The sequence below is a fragment of the Atractosteus spatula genome, chromosome 10 (assembly GCF_055471065.1).
Source record: "Atractosteus spatula isolate fAtrSpa1 chromosome 10, fAtrSpa1.hap1, whole genome shotgun sequence".
NCBI lineage: Eukaryota > Metazoa > Chordata > Actinopteri > Semionotiformes > Lepisosteidae > Atractosteus > Atractosteus spatula.
In genome coordinates, this window is record NC_142715.1 from 45,374 (window position 1) to 65,339 (window position 19,966).

General features: G+C 39.3%; 3 non-coding genes across 3 annotated transcripts; all 3 read left to right on the forward strand.

The window, feature by feature from the left end:
• Positions 1–8,502: 8,502 nt before the first annotated feature.
• trnan-guu (transfer RNA asparagine (anticodon GUU)) lies at positions 8,503–8,576 on the forward strand. The gene has a single exon. It is a non-coding gene; the product is annotated as a tRNA-Asn (tRNA).
• Positions 8,577–9,999: 1,423 nt separating this feature from the next.
• trnaw-cca (transfer RNA tryptophan (anticodon CCA)) lies at positions 10,000–10,071 on the forward strand. Its single transcript has one exon. It is a non-coding gene; the product is annotated as a tRNA-Trp (tRNA).
• Positions 10,072–19,314: 9,243 nt separating this feature from the next.
• Positions 19,315–19,397, forward strand: trnal-uaa (transfer RNA leucine (anticodon UAA)). The gene has a single exon. It is a non-coding gene; the product is annotated as a tRNA-Leu (tRNA).
• Positions 19,398–19,966: the final 569 nt, after the last annotated feature.

Here is a 19,966-nt window from a genome sequence, read left to right on the forward strand (position 1 = left end):
ACTGGGATAGGCTCCAAATCCTCTGTACTGGATAAAGAGATTAGAAATGGATGGAAGTAAAGGCACTGTGTGGATGGAACTATACACAGTGTTAGAAACCCACTATGAAATGGCAGCATCTCACTGAGAATAAAACATTTTATAGTGCTGGCTTAAGGAAACAGCCTTTCCACCCCTCTTGCACATCAGTATCCATACCTAGTTATTTAAACAAATTGCCTCTAATTATAAACATCTTAATATGCTGGCTCTGTGGATCCGCATCAGCTATGTTTGCTAATTCCTTCAATTCATGTGCATCCAACACACAGTTCAACGCTAGCAACTACACAAAATCTAAAATATGAGCTCTACTTGCCACTTACAATACCAACAGTACCAGCTAACTTTAGTAGTGACATTTTCATGGATCTTTTTAACAATAAAATTTACAACATCAGACTTCAGACACAATTAAACAGGCCTCAAAAAAGTCTGGTACAAACATATTCAGCATGGAATAAACCGTTACTTTAATGGTATAAACCTTAAATGGATTCATATTCTCAATAAGATTTGGTGCTCAGTAACATGACTTAGAAAATGACAGAAGACATACGTATCATGCTTATCCTTCTATTTTTCATAATCGTAAACTCCTTAAGGCAGTTACATTTTCTCTGTTCTGACCTGGAGTTACAGAGAAATTTAAATTCTAATAAGAGATTTGTAATGAGGAAAGTCATACCAATCACTCATACAGTACCAGGATTTGCAATTACAATACAAATACTTTCTTTCTGTATGTTTATTTTGCAGTTTGAGTCTATGGCATTCCTTTGGGGGTCTATACTCCAAGGCATGACTTTTTTATGTATAAACATCAGTATTTACTGCTATTAATTACTGTACGATTTATAGTTGAAATCTGAGCCTAGATATAAAGTTAAAATCTCGACAAAGCAATGCAGGAAATACAGAGAGAATAAATCCTTTCTGACATCTAAAATCAGTTTCGATCAAGGTCTCTAAAACGAACAAGAAAAAGAGGATTTTCGGAGGGCAATTACGCTGTGTTTATATAGAATAAGTGATTTATGAGCAATCTAATTTCTTGTTCGTTTAAAACAGTGAAATGTCAGCTGCAAAAGATCGCACCAGAAACAGCACTCTCTCTGCCTGTCATAGACGTTCAGGAAAGGCTGAATGAAGTCATGTCAAGTACAATAATTCTGAGATCAATAATAACAGTTGTAGGACAGTATATAAGGAGGATAAGGATTTTGAAGTTGACTCGAAATCTGATAGGTAACCAGTGCAAGGACTTGAAAACAGGTGTAATGCATCCCTGATAGGATTCTTGCTGTCATATTCTGAACATATTGAAGATTGCTCAGTGTGGATTTAATTTCCCCAGTGAACAGGATGTGCATTTATTAATTCTAGAAAAAAAGCCTTTCTTGATTTCTCTAGTTCTTAGTTTCTCTAGTTCCCTTTAAAATAAACTATTATTCCACAATGCAGAGTATTACATGGCCAGTATTTACACATGATATTTGTGATTTAAAGAAATTAACACAAGCAGCTTTTGGAGATTTAAGTGTTGGCTGAGTTATTGCAGGATAAAAGACTAGAGATGTTGGCAAGAAGAAGATAATTTGGGGAAAGCTGAGGAATACACTTATAACAAGAACACTTCCTAATGGGGTTAGGCATAATTTTGATGAAGATGATGAAGTTAACAGACTATATGTTTACATAGATACTGAAATAAGGATTGTATTTTAGATTATGTGTAGTTGCTGGCATTGAACTGTGTGTTGGATGCACATGAATTGAAGGAATGGGCAAACATAGCTGATGCGGATCCACAGAGCCAGCATATTAAGATGTTTATAATTAGAGGCAATTTGTTTAAATAACTAGGTATGGATACTGATGTGCAAGAGAGGTGGAAAGGCTGTTTCCTTAAGCCAGCACTATAAAATGTTTTATTCTCAGTGAGATGCTGCCATTTCATAGTGGGTTTCTAACACTGTGTATAGTTCCATCCACACAGTGCCTTTACTTCCATCCATTTCTAATCTCTTTATCCAGTACAGAGGATTTGGAGCCTATCCCAGTAAGCGACGGACACAAGGCAGAATACACCCTGGACATAGCGCCAGTCCATCACAGGACAGACAGACACAAACACACACACACCAGGGCCAGTTTTCCCATAAACCAATTAACTTACCAGTATGTTTTGGAGTGCGAGAGGGAGTCATATCACACATATGGAGAAAAAACATGTAACCCAGAGAGAACATGTAAACCCCCCCACACACGATGGCAGGAATTGAACCTAGGACCCCAGTGCTGCAAAATAGCAATGCTAACCACTTTGCCACCATTATAAATGGATGGATATCTTAGTTATCTTTCTAGTTCACAGGTTTGCATGCATAACTTAATTTTGAAAGCCACTGAGACATCAGGTACTACTGTTGTATTTATGAAAAAGAAACAAAACAAAAAACATACTAACAACTGTGCCATCCTACTCCTTAGTTAATACATTTTATTATTCATAAACAGTTAACATTGTTAGCAAAATATTTTGAATTATATTTAACCCTATTTTTTCTTTAGTTTTGTATTTAACTTATTATATGATAGTCAGACTTAATGTATATTTGAACAATGAAAATATATTTTTACAAGATTTTACATTAAGCACTTAAAATTAATATGGTTAATAATAGTAAACTGTAACATGCTGTAACAAGATCGGTTAAACTGCGAAGAAAATGCTTTCAGAGAAAATGTTTCAGGTGTGAAGAACATAGATCTCCAATGCAATTTCAACCAAACCTGTTCCCACACACCCTGCCCCCACTACCATTAGAATATACACAAAGCACTCAAATCTTTCGAGCTAATGATCAGGTGACCCGAGAGAGAGCGAGAGAAACACCAAGGGGTGCGGAACCAGGGAACTATTTACATGGAAAACGGGCGATCTCCCCAAACTGTCCGCCCGTTTCACTGTTACCTGGATACCTCTTTATTTAGAACTCACTAACACTGATTTTTAGTTTAGAAGGATTCAAGTAGGGTTTTAGATAAAAGGCAGTGACCTTAATCAAGCCCAAATCATAATTGAACCCATTCAGAGCCTACATTACATTTTAGCGTTTCATTCTGAGCAGAAGACCCTCACACCTGAAGAAGGGGGAGGTGTTTTTCGCTGGAAATCTCGCCTGCTTCTACTTTACAACCGGAGTGCTGGCTGTGACGAATTAAACCGGTTTTACAAGTTTCAATCACAGACCATGTGACATGGGAGTTGGGAAACTAACACACAGCGCCACCGGATTTGATAACTCTATAAAAACGCTATAAAATAATGTGACTTGGCACAGAACAAGTTTACAGCACAGTACAATAATAAATGCTGACCATGACTTTAGAAGCATAAATTGCCTTACACTCAATTTAAACACAAGCTGTCTTTAGCCCTCTAAGCTGGTTCATACAGAAATGTAGAGATCCAGGCTCAGAACACACAGCTTCATTAGCGAATACATATGCAGGACAACTAGAGAAGACGTTTTACAGAGGATGGATTTTTAGAAACATCCCATCAGTGACATCACTGAAGTCAACTCCTAGGTACTGTAACTGTCGTGTGGATAGTTTCACAAGAATCAGACAAAGGTTTAAGCATCGCTTGTTCTAGATAAAACTGCAAAAAAAAAACAACAACCCATAATGTACTTCTTTGCGGCTCTGTTTGCCCAAATCATATATTCACAACGTGAAATCTAGAAAATAATATTACGTAACCAAAATCCGCAATATGGAAACAGAACCTGTGTAATTGTTGATAGATGATGTACTCGTAACATTTTTTCAAGATGAACTACAACATTTAAAAAATGACTTGTATGTACTTGATATCTCTAATCAATCCACGGGTCCCAGCACAAAACGAAACTAAAATGCATACCGTTTCGCGCTTCTTATTAGTTGCTCAAAAGTAATTTGACCGTATGAAATGCATAATATAAACCTAGAAACATATACGTGAGCAGTACTTAAGCACTGTAGTATCGGTGTTAAGACATACCTCTCAAATACTGTAAATCAAGTTAAAAATATCTCAAGACCGATTCTGGTCATAATGAAACCATGTTTCGTGTATGTTTTCTTTAAAGTACCAAGACCAGCCATATACTGTATGTTTATGTTCCAAAATTAATATATTTTATGGCCTTCACACGCGTTGCAGTATACTCCTATTCTTTTTATGCTCAGCTACTAAGATTTCCCTTCAGTGGTAAAATTAGATATGAATATTCAATACTTAAACGGGCACAGTTAAGACATTAAATATACATATACATACTGTATACAGTACAGTTTGCATACGGTAATATGTTTATGTTCCTAAATCAATCTCTTTTATGAGCATGTGAAAGGCATGGTGAATCACTGTACTTTGCATGATTGGAAACAAACGCGTGATTGCGAAATGCTGTGGTGTTACTTTTACAAAGACGGTCAATGAAAAAAAGAATGTTGACCAGGGCAATACTTTGAGTTTACACTTACAGCTTGTCCAAGGTCATTCATTATTAATACTATTAGTAATATCTTCGTTAAAGACTTTGATGGCCACAGCTCAAACATGAGAGGTTGAGCTTTATTAGCTCCACCTTGCGGAAATTCCGGATACTATTATTTTGCTTGTCGTATTATAGGAGAATTTACGGTAACTTGCGGTATTTACCGGTAGCTTGCGGTAGACTGCGTACAGCATACCGCAAAATAATGCGGTATCGCCCGCCCATTTTGAATGGCTGCATCTGTAACCTTTGTACATTATCTAAAATGTGACTGGTTAAATTTCAGCATAGTTGCAACCCCCTTTATAAAGGGTGTGCACACGTAAACAACCAAGGCATTAAAAGTTTTTTTTTATTTATTGTTCCAAAAAACAATATTAAAATTGATTAAAAGATCTTATTAAATGTGAAAAAATCTGATTGTGAAAAGGTCAAATTCTTAGTGAAAAACTGAGTAATGTGAGGAAAGATGAAATGTGGGAGCCCCTTGACTCCTCATGTTGTTCTGTATTTCTCTCTCATTCTACTGGGAGTGGTGCCGTCGCTTCTGGATAAAGTCTGTCAGTGGTCATTCCAGACGGGTCAGGTATGACTGTGCTTCAGCACAAGAAGAAACATGTGACTTGCGAGGATCCCAACAGTGTCTGCTTTTTTTCCAGAGCCTGGATAGCGCAGTGGGTAGAGCATCAGACGTTTAGTCTGAGGGTCCAGGGTTCAAGTCCCTGTTCAGGCGGTTGTGCTTTTCTTAAATCTATTGTGAATGTCATTCTAAATCGTCTTTTATCTTTCACTCTTCTGGCTGTACTGTGGTTATTTTAAATGTTCATCACTTGTATTTTCTTTAGTTTTTCCTTTCACAAACCGAAAATGTTCAAGGTGATCTTGTCACCTGACTCCATGTAGATAAATTAAAAGAAATCACAGTAGAGTAAACGACACGCAGTGAGGAGCTCACGCAGTGAATACTTTTGAATACGACAAAAGGAAAGGCACACTACACATCTGCGGAACATCACAAAGTAATTTTTTTAATTAAAGGTTCAAAGAAACCTAAATATATTTGCTAGAAGTATTTCAGAATAACAGTCAAATCGAGCACGATTGCTGCATAGATCTGCCGTGTGAAATTAGAATACTGTTTGTGCATAGTATAAAATACGCTGTTCAAAGCTTTTCTAAAACTACAGAGAAACGTTTCAGAATGAGTCTTCCTGTAAAAATAAAATCTCTGCATGGGCGCTATAAGCAGAGTCTGAAGCCTGCTTAACAGAAGAACTATATTCAGAAGGCCAAAGAAGTTAATATTTCACCAAGTGAGAGAAAGCATCTCAGAAAAAGGAGGTGCAGTCTCTTCCATGCAGCTCAACACCACAAAGTCAGACTACAAGTGCTGAAAAGCCACTATCAAGGGTAACCCGGCCGAGCGCTCTAAGGAGCTGGATTAAAGCTTCATCTCTTCGGGGGCTTGAGTTGGAATCCCACTGCTCCCCAGTATCTCCTTGTTAAGAATCATGGTTTTGTTGTTGTAGATTCTGCGTGATTAAATCAGTTTCAGTAGAATTAATTTGAACAGTCATATTTGCTTTATTCCTTCTACCATGGCAATTTGTGCTCAAAGATTTAACTTTTTTGTATTTTAAAAAACGTGCTAGCCTTGATGGGAAAGTAAGCAGAACCGCAAGCGTGGTGGACAAGTGGTAAGACGTCAGTATCAATTAGGTCAATAATCTGTTAAACATTTTATGCCATTTTTTCCATAGATGTTCACGTTAGAACAATGAGAAAGGTGTGCCTGGATGCACTTGAACCATCACCTTACTATCATTTTAGTCCCAACCTGGCCGCACTAAGCAATTGTACCACAGAGACTCCAACGAGTTGGTTTTCTCCATTTGCAGTTTTGGGTAAAAAATAATCTGCACTTTTAAGCAAGTATTGTATTTCAAATTTTGCAAATTTCTTGAAAAACGTTGTTTCAGAGAAGTAGACAGGAATAGCCCAGCCAGTAGAATATCGAACTTTTTATCTCTAGGTCCCTAGTCAGGCGACTGATTTTCTTGCAACTACTGTGAACCTGCGAAATAGATGGTCTTTTGTCCCTCAGTTTTTCAAGTTGTTCTATGAATGTTTAAAATGTTCAATATTTTTCATGCTCTTCAGCACTTTACGTCACAAAGTTTATGGTGTTCTTGGTGCTGTTCTGCATGTAGATAATGTAGACGAGAGCACAGGTAACAATACAGGACAAGCAGTGAGGAGCTCCCGTAGCTTTTAATTCAGTGCAGAGTCCAGAGGGAGGCCTAGGTCGCTAAACGATCAACAGGTATCTAATAATGACGTTCACAAAGGTGACAATATGTTTTTTTCTACATATCCTTACATTTACCCGTACAGCACAACGCATTTTCTATACCCTCAAATCCCCAATGTAACTACTTTCTCCTGAGAAACACAAGTATAGAGTGAAATCACAATAACTTATACAACAAATCTATTCAAACGCCCAGATATGACAGAACACACCCCTTTAAATATGTATTTCCTTCATTTCAGTTTTCTTCCCTCCCCAGGATACCTGAAAATTCACTATCGCATATTAAAGGCTGTACATGTAATACATCTACTAATAAAGATGGACATTAAAGTTAATTATTAAAAAATTACACTTTTCATTAAGACATGTATTGATAAAATTATTGTGAATAGTTGTGGTGTCTGGAAAGCAATTTTTGTTAAATATAACAATTTTCAGGCAAGTGGTGCATAACCTTGTTATTTAGTGACTAAATTATTTCCACTGCATTCACAACAGTTCTAATGTGTTTGCTTGTTCCACATGGCCTGCTACTGAGTTGTTTTCGGAACTGAAACCTATAAGAACATTAAGATGCACCATGGCCCAGAATCGTTCATTGGAACTAGGATTAATATCAATTGAAAGTACTCCAAAATAAAAGATTTAACCTGAATATTAAAAGGGTAGGAAAGTATTAAAACGACACCATAACGTCTTAACTTCCAATCTTCTTCCTGGTTCAGGTCATGTACAGTAAAATGACATAATCAGTGGAGTCATGCCGAGGTTGAAAGTTTAAGCCTCACCTGGAGCCTGGTTTTCTGTCTTGAAAAAAAAAAATTTTGTTCCACAACGGCATGAAATGATCACGTCTTTCACTCTACTTCTCTCTTGTAGTAAAGCAGATCTTGCTAGGCGAGCATTTGCTCCGGTAAATTAGGTCACTTTTCATGTTAACTTACGTCTTCTAAACACAACATTTCCTGGTGCATGTTTTCTCCATGAAAAAAAAGTCATTTTCCCTTACATGATTTCTCGCTTTGTTTCATCAAAGAGTGCAGAAAGAAGAAAGAAAGGAAAAGCGTCGTAAATGAACTCTGCAGCCCTTGGGAGATGTCAAGCGCATTGGACATGAAAAGTGCCCAATAAAGCCATTTCTCTTCGTTTCTCTTACAGTCGGGGCTCCTGTTGCGTGTAAAGGAGGCAACTTGCTCAGCCAGCAGACTCAGTGCTTACTAAACGCAGATGGCTCAGAGCGCTGTGTCCAAGCGGCTGTAAAAGAGGAGAATTCTGCTGGCGCCGTAGCTTAGTTGCTTTAAGTATGTCTCGTTAACTGGAGATCCTGGCTCCACATCCCAGCTGTGCCTTTCTTCCTGTCTTTTCGTGCAGAACGTACCATTTTGGACAACCGCATAGGGCTTGATTTAGTTTAATGCATGAATGCATTTCCTTTCTGCAACAACTTGTTTTTCAAGAAATTCATACAGCTTGTGAAAAATGAAATTTAATTCTTGGCTATCAGAGCAGAAGGAATATTGCCGACTGGCAAGAAAATGCAAGCAATGTTTATTTTTTGACCGGAAAGGTGCGAATGGAGAAAACCCTCTCTCGTCAGTCTCTGTGGCGCAATCGGCGAGCGCGTTCGGCTGTTAACTGAAAGGTTGGTGGTTCGAGCCCACCCAGGGACGATCTTCTTATTATTGTCAATGTGAACACTGGCTCCGCTAAAGCCGAAACCTTAACCCTCTTTATATTTGCCGAAAATGCGAGTCTTTTGCCCGTGTCCAACAACAACACTTGAGACCGGGGAAGTCCAATAGTGACCAACACCGCAACTCCCCAGACAACCATATTCACCCATGGAAAAGTATCTTTGAAGGGCTGGCGGGAGATATCATTTATGCTCCTGTTGCGTCCTCTGCTAAAATAGTTTAGAAATACATGCGGATTTGTTTGAGAATTTGACAAGCATTGTTACGTTAGCACTGTGAAGTTGGATGTTGATATTTTGATATATTTACCTTCATTTTAACATAAATGCTGTACAATCTATGCTGTACAATCAAACACAGGCATATTTTGAGTCTCGTGCTGATCGTCCTGTGGATCCAAAAGAAAATTTTAAAGCTGATACATTTTCGATTGTAATTTGCATCTAGCTACAACGTCCCTGGAAAAGAGATTTTATTAGTTGCGTGCAATCGGTATCTTTTACTTTACGTATGGTCGTGGAAATAGTTTTAAAAATGTTTTCTAAAGAAGATTGTATTGCCAGGACCTGCCTTTAGCGCTCAGTAGCGATTACGCTGTTGATATAGATGGAGAAGAAATGTCAGATGAATTGATGATCTAAGCTAAAATAGCCCTAACACGCCTCCTGTAACAGTGTTTGTATTCATAGCAAGAAATATTAGTTTTCAAACCCGAACGTTGCTTTTGCTTAAGTGTTATGTAACCATTAGCGGTTTCGGTAGCTTCTGAAGAGCGCACTTTTCCAAACTGAAGCCTATAAGAACATTATTCAAGATGCACCATGGCCCAGAATCGTGCATCGGGACAAGGATTAACATCAACTGAAAGTACTCCCAGATAAAAGATTTGATCGAAAAAAATTGAAAGAGTAGGCAAGTTTTAAAACAACGCCATGACATCTCGATTTCCAATCTCTTTCCTGGTTCAGGCCATGTCCAATGACATGAACAGTGGAATCATACCGAGGTTGTGAGTTCAAGCCTCACCTGGAGCAGCCTGGTTTTCTGTCTTGACAGGTAAACAGTGTTTTGTGTTATTTGCTAAATGGAGAGAGGATTCTGTGTTAATTGTGCTCCTCCTGGGAGAGGTCAAGATGAGAAGTTCACGAGGCTGGTGGTAAATATCCTGTCCAGGAATATCGTGGCTGTAGGGGGTCAGATCTATAGATGTAGTAAACACATCAGTGGAGACGGTGTGTCTGCTCTCTGTGAGAGAGCCGGGCGGAAATAATAATCTGTGGTCTGGGAAGAAGAGACCCTCGTTGGAAGAGCGGTGCTCCTCACAGGAGAGAATGAAAAAAAACTTTTCCAGGGACGCTGATTGTTCTCTTTGGGGGAATTAAAAGCACTTGAAGCGAGTGACCTCGTGGCGCAACGGTAGCGCGTCTGACTCCAGATCAGAAGGTTGCGTGTTCAAATCACGTCGAGGTCAGTTGGTGATTTTGCAGGTGCTGCTGGTGCCGAACCCGGAACTTACACCACGCAGTCGGGTTTTATCTGTACACCGCATGGGTAATCTGAACGAAGTAACAGCGCAGTACGGAACACCCAGTCAGGAGCTTATGCAGCGAAGCATCTTGAACACGGCAAGAGAAAAAGCACAATGCACTTCCGCGAAACATCACGTCCGGCTTTAGAGACAGTAACATCAGAGAATGGAAGTTAACGACCTCCTTTTTGTTACAGGTTCCAGCAAACCTGAAAGTTAGGGAGTGTTTGGTCACTTTTGTATGAAAAAGTGTCTGAAGCCTGTAATAATAATTTGCTCTTTTTTAATTGTGGTTGAAATCCACTCCCATGTACCAAGACCTTACAGTATATTCATGTTTACTTAAATGACTAACGCTATTGGACATTAGTTGGTGTTTTTTTTGTAACGATTTGCTATTTCATGCAGGAAAGAAAGGAACCCAGACCCAACGTTTGCTTTCAGGTGCGGTTCATTTACATAACGGACATCTATTTCTGTGGAGCCTGATTTAAATCACACAACCCCGGTAGAAGTCGAATCGACAATCTAATAAACCGAAATCAGACGCCTTATCCATTAAACCACTAGCCTGTCACGTAAATGAATTGCACCATGGTGAGTTCAGCGCCGCTACTAGTAATACCCCACCCCCATCTTAAATATCTACGTGAGAAACGTGTTTTCTACATTTTTATCAGTTTTTAAAAATCATCACTTTCAAGCAGACAAAGCCTTTATGTGTCGCTCTGAATTTCTAATTGATTTAGAATTCCAAGAAAAAAGCGTTTTGTTCCACAACGGCGTGAAATGATCACGTCTTTCACTCTACTTCTCTCTTGTAGTAAAGCAGATCTTGCTAGGCGAGCATTTGCTCCGGTAAATTAGGTCACTTTTCATGTTAACTCACGTCTTCTAAACACAACATTTCCTGGTGCATGTTTTCTCCATGAAAAAAAGTCATTTTCCCTTACATGATTTCTCGCTTTGTTTCATCAAAGAGTGCAGAAAGAAGAAAGAAAGGAAAAGCGTCGTAAATGAACTCTGCAGCCCTTGGGAGATGTCAAGCGCATTGGACATGAAAAGTGCCCAATAAAGCCATTTCTCTTCGTTTCTCTTACAGTCGGGGCTCCTGTTGCGTGTAAAGGAGGCAGCTTGCTCAGCCAGCAGACTCAGTGCTTACTGAACGCAGATGGCTCAGAGCGGTGTGTCCAAGCGGCTGTAAAAGAGGAGAATTCTGCTGGCGCCGTAGCTTAGTTGCTTTAAGTACCTGTCTCGTTAACTGGAGAGCCTGGCTCCACATCCCAGCTGTGCCTTTCTTCCTGTCTTTTTGTGCAGAAAGTACCATTTTGGACAACCGCATAGGGCTTGATTTAGTTTAATGCATGAATGCATTTCCTTTCTGCAACAACTTGTTTTTCAAGAAATTCATACAGCTTGTGAAAAATGAAATTTAATTCTTGGCTATCAGAGCAGAAGGAATATTGCCGACTGGCAAGAAAATGCAAGCAATGTTTATTTTTTGACCGGAAAGGTGCGAATGGAGAAAACCCTCTCTCGTCAGTCTCTGTGGCGCAATCAGCAAGCACTTTCGGCTGTTAACTGAAAGGTTGGTGGTTCAAGTCCACCCAGGAACGATCTTCTTAATATTGTCAATGTTAACACTGTCTCTGCTAAAGCCGAAACCTTAACCCTCTTTATAAAGACCCGAACGTTGCTTTTGCATTAAGTGTAATGTAACCATTAGCGGTTTCGGTAGCTTCTGAAGAGCGCACTTTTCCAAACTGAAGCCCATAAGAACATTATTCAAGATGCACCATGGCCCAGAATCGTGCATCGGGACAAGGATTAACATCAATTGAAAGTACTCCAAAATAAAAGATTTGACCTAAAAATTAAAAGAGTAGGCAAGTTTTAAAACAACGAGATAACTTCTCGTTTTCCAATCTTTTTCCTGGTTCAGGCCATGTCAAATGACATGAGTAGTGGAGTCATACCGAGGTTGTGAGTTCAAGCCTCACCTGGAGCAGCCCGGTTTTTCTGTCTTGACAGGTAAACAGTGTTTTGTGTTATTTGCTAAATGGAGAGAGGACTCTGTGTTAATTGTGCTCCTCCTGGGAGAGGTCAAGATGAGAAGTTCACCAGGCTGGTGGTAAATATCCTGTCCAGGAATATCGTGGCTGTAGGGGGTCAGATCTATAGATGTAGTAAACACATCAGTGGAGACGGTGTGTCTGCTCTCTGTGAGAGAGCCGGGCGGAAAGAATAATCTGTGGTCTGGGAAGAAAAGACCCTCGTTGGAAGAGCGGCGCTCCTCACAGGAGAGAATGGAAAAATATCTTTTTCAGGGACGCTGATTTTTCTCTTTGGGGGAATTAAAAGCACATCTTGCGGGTGATTTCGTGGCGCAGCGGTAGTTCGTTTGACTCCAGATTAGAACCTTGGGTGTTCAAATCACGTTGAAATCAGCTGATGTGTTTGCAGGTTCTGCTGGTACCAAACCTGGAAATTACACCATGCAGTTCAGTTTTATCTGAACGAAATAACAGTAGTACACAACACCCAGTCAGGAGCTTATGCAGCGAATCATCTTGAACACGACAATAGAAAAGCCACACTGCACATCCGCGAAACATCACATCCGACTTTAGAGACAGTAACATCTGAGAACTGAAGCTTCAGACCTCGTTTTTATTACAGGTTCAAGCATACCTGAAAGTTAGGGAGTGTTTGGTCACTTTTGCATAAAAAAGTGTCTGAAGCCTGTAATTATAATTTGTCCTTTTTTAATTGTGGTTGAAATCCACTCCCATGTACCAAGACCTACAGTATATTCATGTTTGACTAACGATATTGGACATTAGCTGGTGTTTTTTGTAACGATTTGCTATTTCATGCAGGAAAGAAAGGAACCCAGACCCAACGTTTTCTTTCAGGTGCGGTCTATTTAAATACTGAACATTTATTTCTGAGGAGCCTGATTTAAATCACACAACCCCGGTAGAAGTCGAATCGACAATCTTATAAACCGAAATCAGACGCGTTATCCATTAAACCACTAGCCCCTCACGTAACTGAATTGCGCTTTGGTGAGTTCAGCGCCGCTACTAGTACACCACCACATCTACAATTTGTGAGAAACGTGTTTTCTACATTTTTATCAGTTTTAAAAAAATCATCACTTTTAAACAGACAACGCGTTTATGTGTCGCTCTGAATTTCTAATTGATTTAGAATTCAAAGAAAATAGCGTTTTGTTCCACAACGGCGTGAAATTATCACGCCTTTCACTCTGTCTCTCTTGTAGTAAAGCAGATCTTGCTAGGTGAGCATTTCTTCCGGTAAATTAGGTCACTTTTCATGTTAACTCACTTCTTCTAAACACAACATTTCCTGGTGCACGTTTTCTCCATGAAAAAACACATTGTCCCTTACATGATTTCTCGTTTTTTTTTTCATCAAATAGTACAGAAAGAAGAAAGAAAGAAAGGAAAAGTGTCGTAAATGAACTCTGTCGCCCTTGGGAGATGTCAAGCGCATTGGACATGAAAAGTGCCCGATAAAAGCCATTTCTGTACGTTTCTCTTAGTGTCGGGGCTCCAATTGAATGTAAAGGAGGCAACATGCTCAGCCAGCCGACTCAGCGCTTACTGAACGCAGGTGTCTCAGAGCGGTGTGTCCAAGCGGCAGTAAAAGAGGAGAATTCTGCCGGCGCCGTGGCTTAGTTGGTTAAAGCACCTGTCTAGTTAACGGGAAATCTTGGCTCCAAATCCCAGCAGTCCATCGCCTGTGTTGCACTGGACACCCTGTAGATCATCAAAAGCATATTGAGCTAAATGGGTAAAAGCCATTTCACATCCTTTCTTAACTTGCTCAGCGAGCAGGCTCACCGCACACCGAACAAAGATGTGACAGAGCGGTGTATCCAACTGGCTGTAAAAGAGCAGTGCTTTGCCAGCGTTCTGGCTTAGTTGGTTAAAACGCCTGTTTAGTAAACCGGTGATCTTGGGTTCAAATCCCCGCGCTGCTTTTCTTCCTGTCTTCTCGCACCGTTTATTGTTATAGACAACATGCTTCTGCATTATGTTTAAAAGAAGTGTTCATTTCGTTTTTGGCACAACTTATTTTTCAAGAAATCCACAAATTGCGAAAAATAAAGGGCTCATCTTTCTTATCAATGCAAAATAATTACTGCCAGCTGGAAAGAAAATGACAACGATTCGTTTTTACTTTAGCCAAAAATCTGTGAATGTAGAAAAAATACGACACGTGTCAGTTTCTATGCCACACTTAGTCAGGGTGTTCTTCAGTTAAACACAACGTTGGTAGATCAAACGCACCCAGAGACACACTTCGAATTAATCCGATCTAAACATTACCTTCTCTAAATGTGACTGAGTTTCTTTCCACGTCCTTAGCCATCTTGATGTTTGGAGAGATTTTCAACTTTGGACACAAGTCAAACTACAAGTAAATAGTTGAGTACCTAAGTCAATATCACCGGGAATGTGAATATAAATGTAAACATCAATATTTCTGCTGTCTCCTGAGAAACACAAGTATAGAGTCAAAACACAATAAATAATGCTAAAAAAATATTCAGTTAACACCCAGATGTGACAAAACACATTTAAGACTTACATCCCCTTTAAATATGTATTTCCTTAATATCAGTTCTCTTCCCTCCCCAGGATACCTGCAAATTCACTATCGCATATTAAAAGCTGTGTGTAAGTCTTACATGTGTTCTGTCACATCTGGGTGTTAAATAAATAGATGTGTTGTGTTATTTAATATGATTTGACTCCAAGATTGTGTTTCTCGGGAGACAGCAGAAATATTGGGGATTTGCGGCTACAGAAAATAATGTGAACTTTACAGGCAAAAGTAAGGTTACATTAAAGAAACAAAAACGTATCGTCACCCTTTTAAACGTGATTTTTTAAGACATTTGTTCGGAATAGTATATCTTCTCGTGTCTGTGGCTGTTATCCTACAATAACGGTGGTGAAATAGCAGGAATGGGCGGAAAGAATCGGAGATTGAACAGAAGACTCATCCAGTCGATAGTAAGGTTGTGTAGGACCGCATACACTACGATGTCAGTGTTGAGTAGTGTGGTTTAAAAGCTTTTTCACTAACCAGTAAGGAGTCGAAACCTACAGTCTTCTGATCCGTAATCAGACACGTTATCCATTGTGCCACTGGCGTTTGCATCGCATTCCCATACAGCACCACATTGAGTTCAGAGCAGCTAGTAATACTGTACATCGCCACGGTCAACATTTTCTCAATTAGATTCATGTGTTTTGTACGTGTGTCTAATTACTCCGTCTTTCATTATGTCTGGTTTAAAATAATGTATCTTTAAAACAGACAAAGGGTTTATGTGTCTCCCTGAAATTCACACACGAAGAATAAAAGATATCGCGTTTAAAAAGAATACAAAGATGCCGGCGATAGAAAACGGAGAGTCTTAAGTGCGCGCTATCACTGAACTAAACTCCCGATCGGTAACTTGTCGGCGGGTTTTTAATTGTGTTAGGAAGCGCAAACAGTCAACAGTGTACATTTTAAAGGTCTAAGCAAAACAATCAGACTTGAGGATTATTCAGAACAGGAGCCTCTACTTCTTTGTATACTGAGGTTTCGGGTGAACATCAAAGTGAAAGACAAATTCGCAATTTTCACTTTTTGATTAAGGAACAAGAAAACACCATCATTTGAAATGGATTCAAACTAGGGACATAAGAAATGCCTGCTGTTTTTGTCTACAGTCTTAAGAGCTAGCAACTGAGCTATCGAGAGGTCGGAAAGTAAATGTTTTGTCACACGCGTAGCCCAATGCAGTGTAGTGTTCCTCTTTATTTAAATCCCAGTTCGATATCAAAATACTCACTCCCATAGTCTCGTTTAGTAGAAGAAATGGACCAGGCTTCTACTCTATAAACGTCCAGAGTTCTTATAAAACATTTGAAGGGACATCAGTGCAGGCAGAAATTGACTCTTTTTCTAGTGGGATCAGGATCACATAAAACCTTTCTTTTGAATTGAGAAGAGGATCATGGTGACACTCAAAACATACTTGCCTTTGCTTCTTTCGAGGACGAATGGATTATTGAACTGCAAACATTGGAACATCGGATCAAATCTCTCCACTACTGCAGTTGCTTCTTTGAGAGTTTCTATAAATATTTCAACTGAACGTCAATTTCAATCTTACGGATTTTGGTTTTCTTTTGATCGAAATTGTATTAAAATCCGAGCCTCTTTCACAGTTGTATAATACTTTCCCCTGCATCCTCAGATAAAAATTCTAAATACCACAAAGTTACAATATATGGAATAGCATTTATTTTTAAATGTATTTTAAAATTTGCATTTATTTAGAGCTACATTTAGTGCTAGGTAAAGATAACATTGCTAATATTGATGGAGTACAAATGGAAGATGGATTTATGAGCTAAAAGTCCTAAAATGCCTCTTGTAACAACTAAGGACTCGTAGCAAGATTTTTTTTCAAATCCAAACTTTGCTATTGCATTGCGTATTATGTAAACACGACCAGTTCCGGTTTCTGGTGCATGCATTTTTTTCAAACTGAAATTCACAAGAATATTTTTCAAGATGCGCCATGTCCCAAAACCGTTTATCAGGACTACTATTAATATCAGGTGAAAGCAGTACAAAACATAAATTTAGCCGAAATATTAAGAGACTATTGTCTGTCAGCTACTAAGCCATGTTCTCCAACGCTAGAAATATTGCTGCTCTCCTAAAGTAGCAAAAGACCGCCAACCCAACTTAGAAACAGAACACAAAGGCTCAAACCGACGGGAGTTGGATTCGAGCCCACGCGTGCAGAGCCCAATAGATTAGCATTGCAAATTCGTGCCAAAACTATTGAAATACATCAGAATCGTACCTGTACGTGGCTGGACTTCTTTGGATTTTAGGAAATTTATTTCAGCGTGTTTATTTTTTCTGCCTGTGATCTCGGAAAGAAAGACCCACTACCTGTTCACCGAAATATTCCGGGAGTTTGCTGTGGTTTAAGAGGAGTGTATGAAGGTAATAAAGGAGGGAGGACACGTGAATTGTATAGCTGCTGAACCCGGACACACACCGTCTCGAGCTACTGTTGGAGATTTACAGTTCAGAAAACTGCTGTCTCGAGCAGAAACTGATCTTCCTGCTTTAGTCAAGGTTATTGGAATCGGAGGTTACCGTGGGGTATAGCGCTTATATCTCTCTTCTCTGGCTAAACGGACAAGTTTAAGTTTACAACTGTAAAGTATAGAAATAGACAAAAAAAAGCTAAAATACTTCAGTAAGGCCGAGTAGATAGGAAAGTTTAATAAAATGTTCTGTAAAATCAATTTCCCTCGATTTCCGAACTCTCTGTTCGAGCTCTGATATAATCTCTCTGCTCCTGCCGCTGTCACTGGGAGAGTGACTGCATTCCGTAGGGCTACAGGTTGATTTCACAATGCCACATTTAAAGGATAAACCGCAAGGAAAACAGATATGTTTTAATAAATCTTCTTCTGGCTTTATATTTCGGTCTTTCACATTTGAATACATACTTTGCAGTAAATCTTTACTCGATTACAGGCAGCCCGAACGTAAGGGAGAATCGAAGCCTATTTGACTTTCTGCTAATCACATTGAAGTGTTCACGAAGCATTTCCCTGCCCATTATGTGCCCGCAAACCGGTTTATCCGTTTTCCTCTTCCTGTCATTGTCAGCGAGAGCAACAAGACGGGAAAATGCAGGACAGAGAGAAGGTATTATTTGTCAGGAGTGGGATTTGAACCGACACCTCTATTCAGAGACCAGAACACCCAAGCAATGGAAAGAAAGGAGCCAGTGAGTCTGGCGCCTTAGACCGCTCGGCCATCCTGACGAACTACAATTAGACATCTTAAAAGCACCAGTAGTTCACTAAACTGAGAAATGCTTTGCTGGATAAACGTAAAATTGCCTGTTGTAGCCTAAACGGACCGGGAAATTAAATATTCGGATCGATTCAGAGTGTGCTTTACAGCCTTCTTGTAATATTTTGATCTGCTAGGGCGCAGTCGTTTTTACAATCTGGATTATTTCAAAAAGACCGACATCAGAGTAATACAGCTTTCACGTTTGGGAACAGACCTTGTATTGTACATTTCTTATAGGTTTATTTTCCTGATTGCAACATACTGTAACATACAGCTGCATAAATCTCTATTACACGTCATTTATGAAGGCGTTTCAAATGGCAGCCACTGCAGGATTAACGCTTTTGGAGCATGTATTATATTGTAAATAATCTTATTTAAATAAGTTTAAATTCGCATACTGTTTTTCAGACAGCGCAAACTGTCTGAACTGTCTGACCTCCTACAACTTTCTGTGCCGCTGTCTAGATCTTAAAACAGCTGCAGCCAGAGTAGCCGTAATGGCAACACAGTGCTTTGAGTTCGGCTTTTCTTATTTCTTCTGCAGAACCACCGGCATCGGAATATACTGATCCGCATAAGAAGCGCTTTCGGTTTCTGATCGTTTTTATTGAGCGCTGCTCTAACTTTACATTTGCTCGTAAAAGTTTTTCCCATGAAAAAAGTCATTTCCCTCATTACATGATTTCACTTTTTTTCTTTTCAACCAGTAGAAAGAAATAAAATATAATTCCATATAAGAGACACAGGTTGGATGGTTGGTGGTCTAAGGCATTGCGTTTAGGTTGCAGCTTTTCCTGGAGACCTTTGTTTAAATCCCACTTCTGACAAAGTAGAAACGATAAAATCCCTAAGTAGAAAGCATCTCGCATTTCACGTGTTTAATGTTAATTGTCTCAGCGGTTGCCTCGGTTAATGATGGATCTTCTCTCTTGCAGGGTGACGGCAAACTTCTTCAGAGAGGGGATCTCCCACGCACGGCTTTTCTTCATCAAAAGCGGAGACAAAAGAAACAGACTTCAAACTGAAATTAATTACTTCTTGATCGTTTATGACCGTCTTTAAAAAGCTGAGAGAAGGCGAAAACGTCTTTCGAAATGAGGAAATGTCTGCTGACAGTAAACACAGCTCCTCTTTAGTACAGTGCTAAGTACCCGTTTGTTGCGCGGCAGAACGGGGTACGTTTCTGTGACAGGGCCCTGGTTTATTTTTTTAAATAGTTGAATCATATTGAAATGTTAAACAACGGAGAAAAAGTCGCTGTTGATCAGGATGGCCGAATGGTTAAGGCGTTGGGTTTAAAATCCAATGGACAAATGTCCACGTGGGTTCAAACCCCACTTCTGGTAGAGTCTTGTAAATATTTTGAAGTGAGAGATAACTTTTGAGACTTACACTCTATTTAAATGTCATTTTACTTAATTTCAGTTCTCTTCACTCCCTGGGATAACTGAACTCACAATCGCATACTGAAGGCTTTACATGCATTACCTGTGATACAGCTTCTAATAAAGACGGAATGAAACTGTATTAATAATAATTCAGGTGGGTAGCTGCGTCAGCATGCGTAGGCTGCAAAGGAACAAGTAAGAGGTTTATTCCATGCTGAAAAAAAGAAGAAAGAGAACACAACGTTTCGGCCGTGGAGCCTTCTTCAGGTGTCACCTGAAGAAGGCTCCACGGCCGAAACGTTGTGTTCTCTTTCTTCTTTTTTTCAGCATGGAATAAACCTCTTACTTGTATTAATAATAAATGACATTGTTTTAAATAAACGTGTATCGATAAACTTCATAATTAATAAAAGTGGTGTGACAGGAAAGCAAATTAAATATTACAATGATATTCCAAGCAACTGATGCGTAAATTCATTATGTCGTGACAGTTTTATTCCCACTATAAAGGGTAATATTCTAATGTG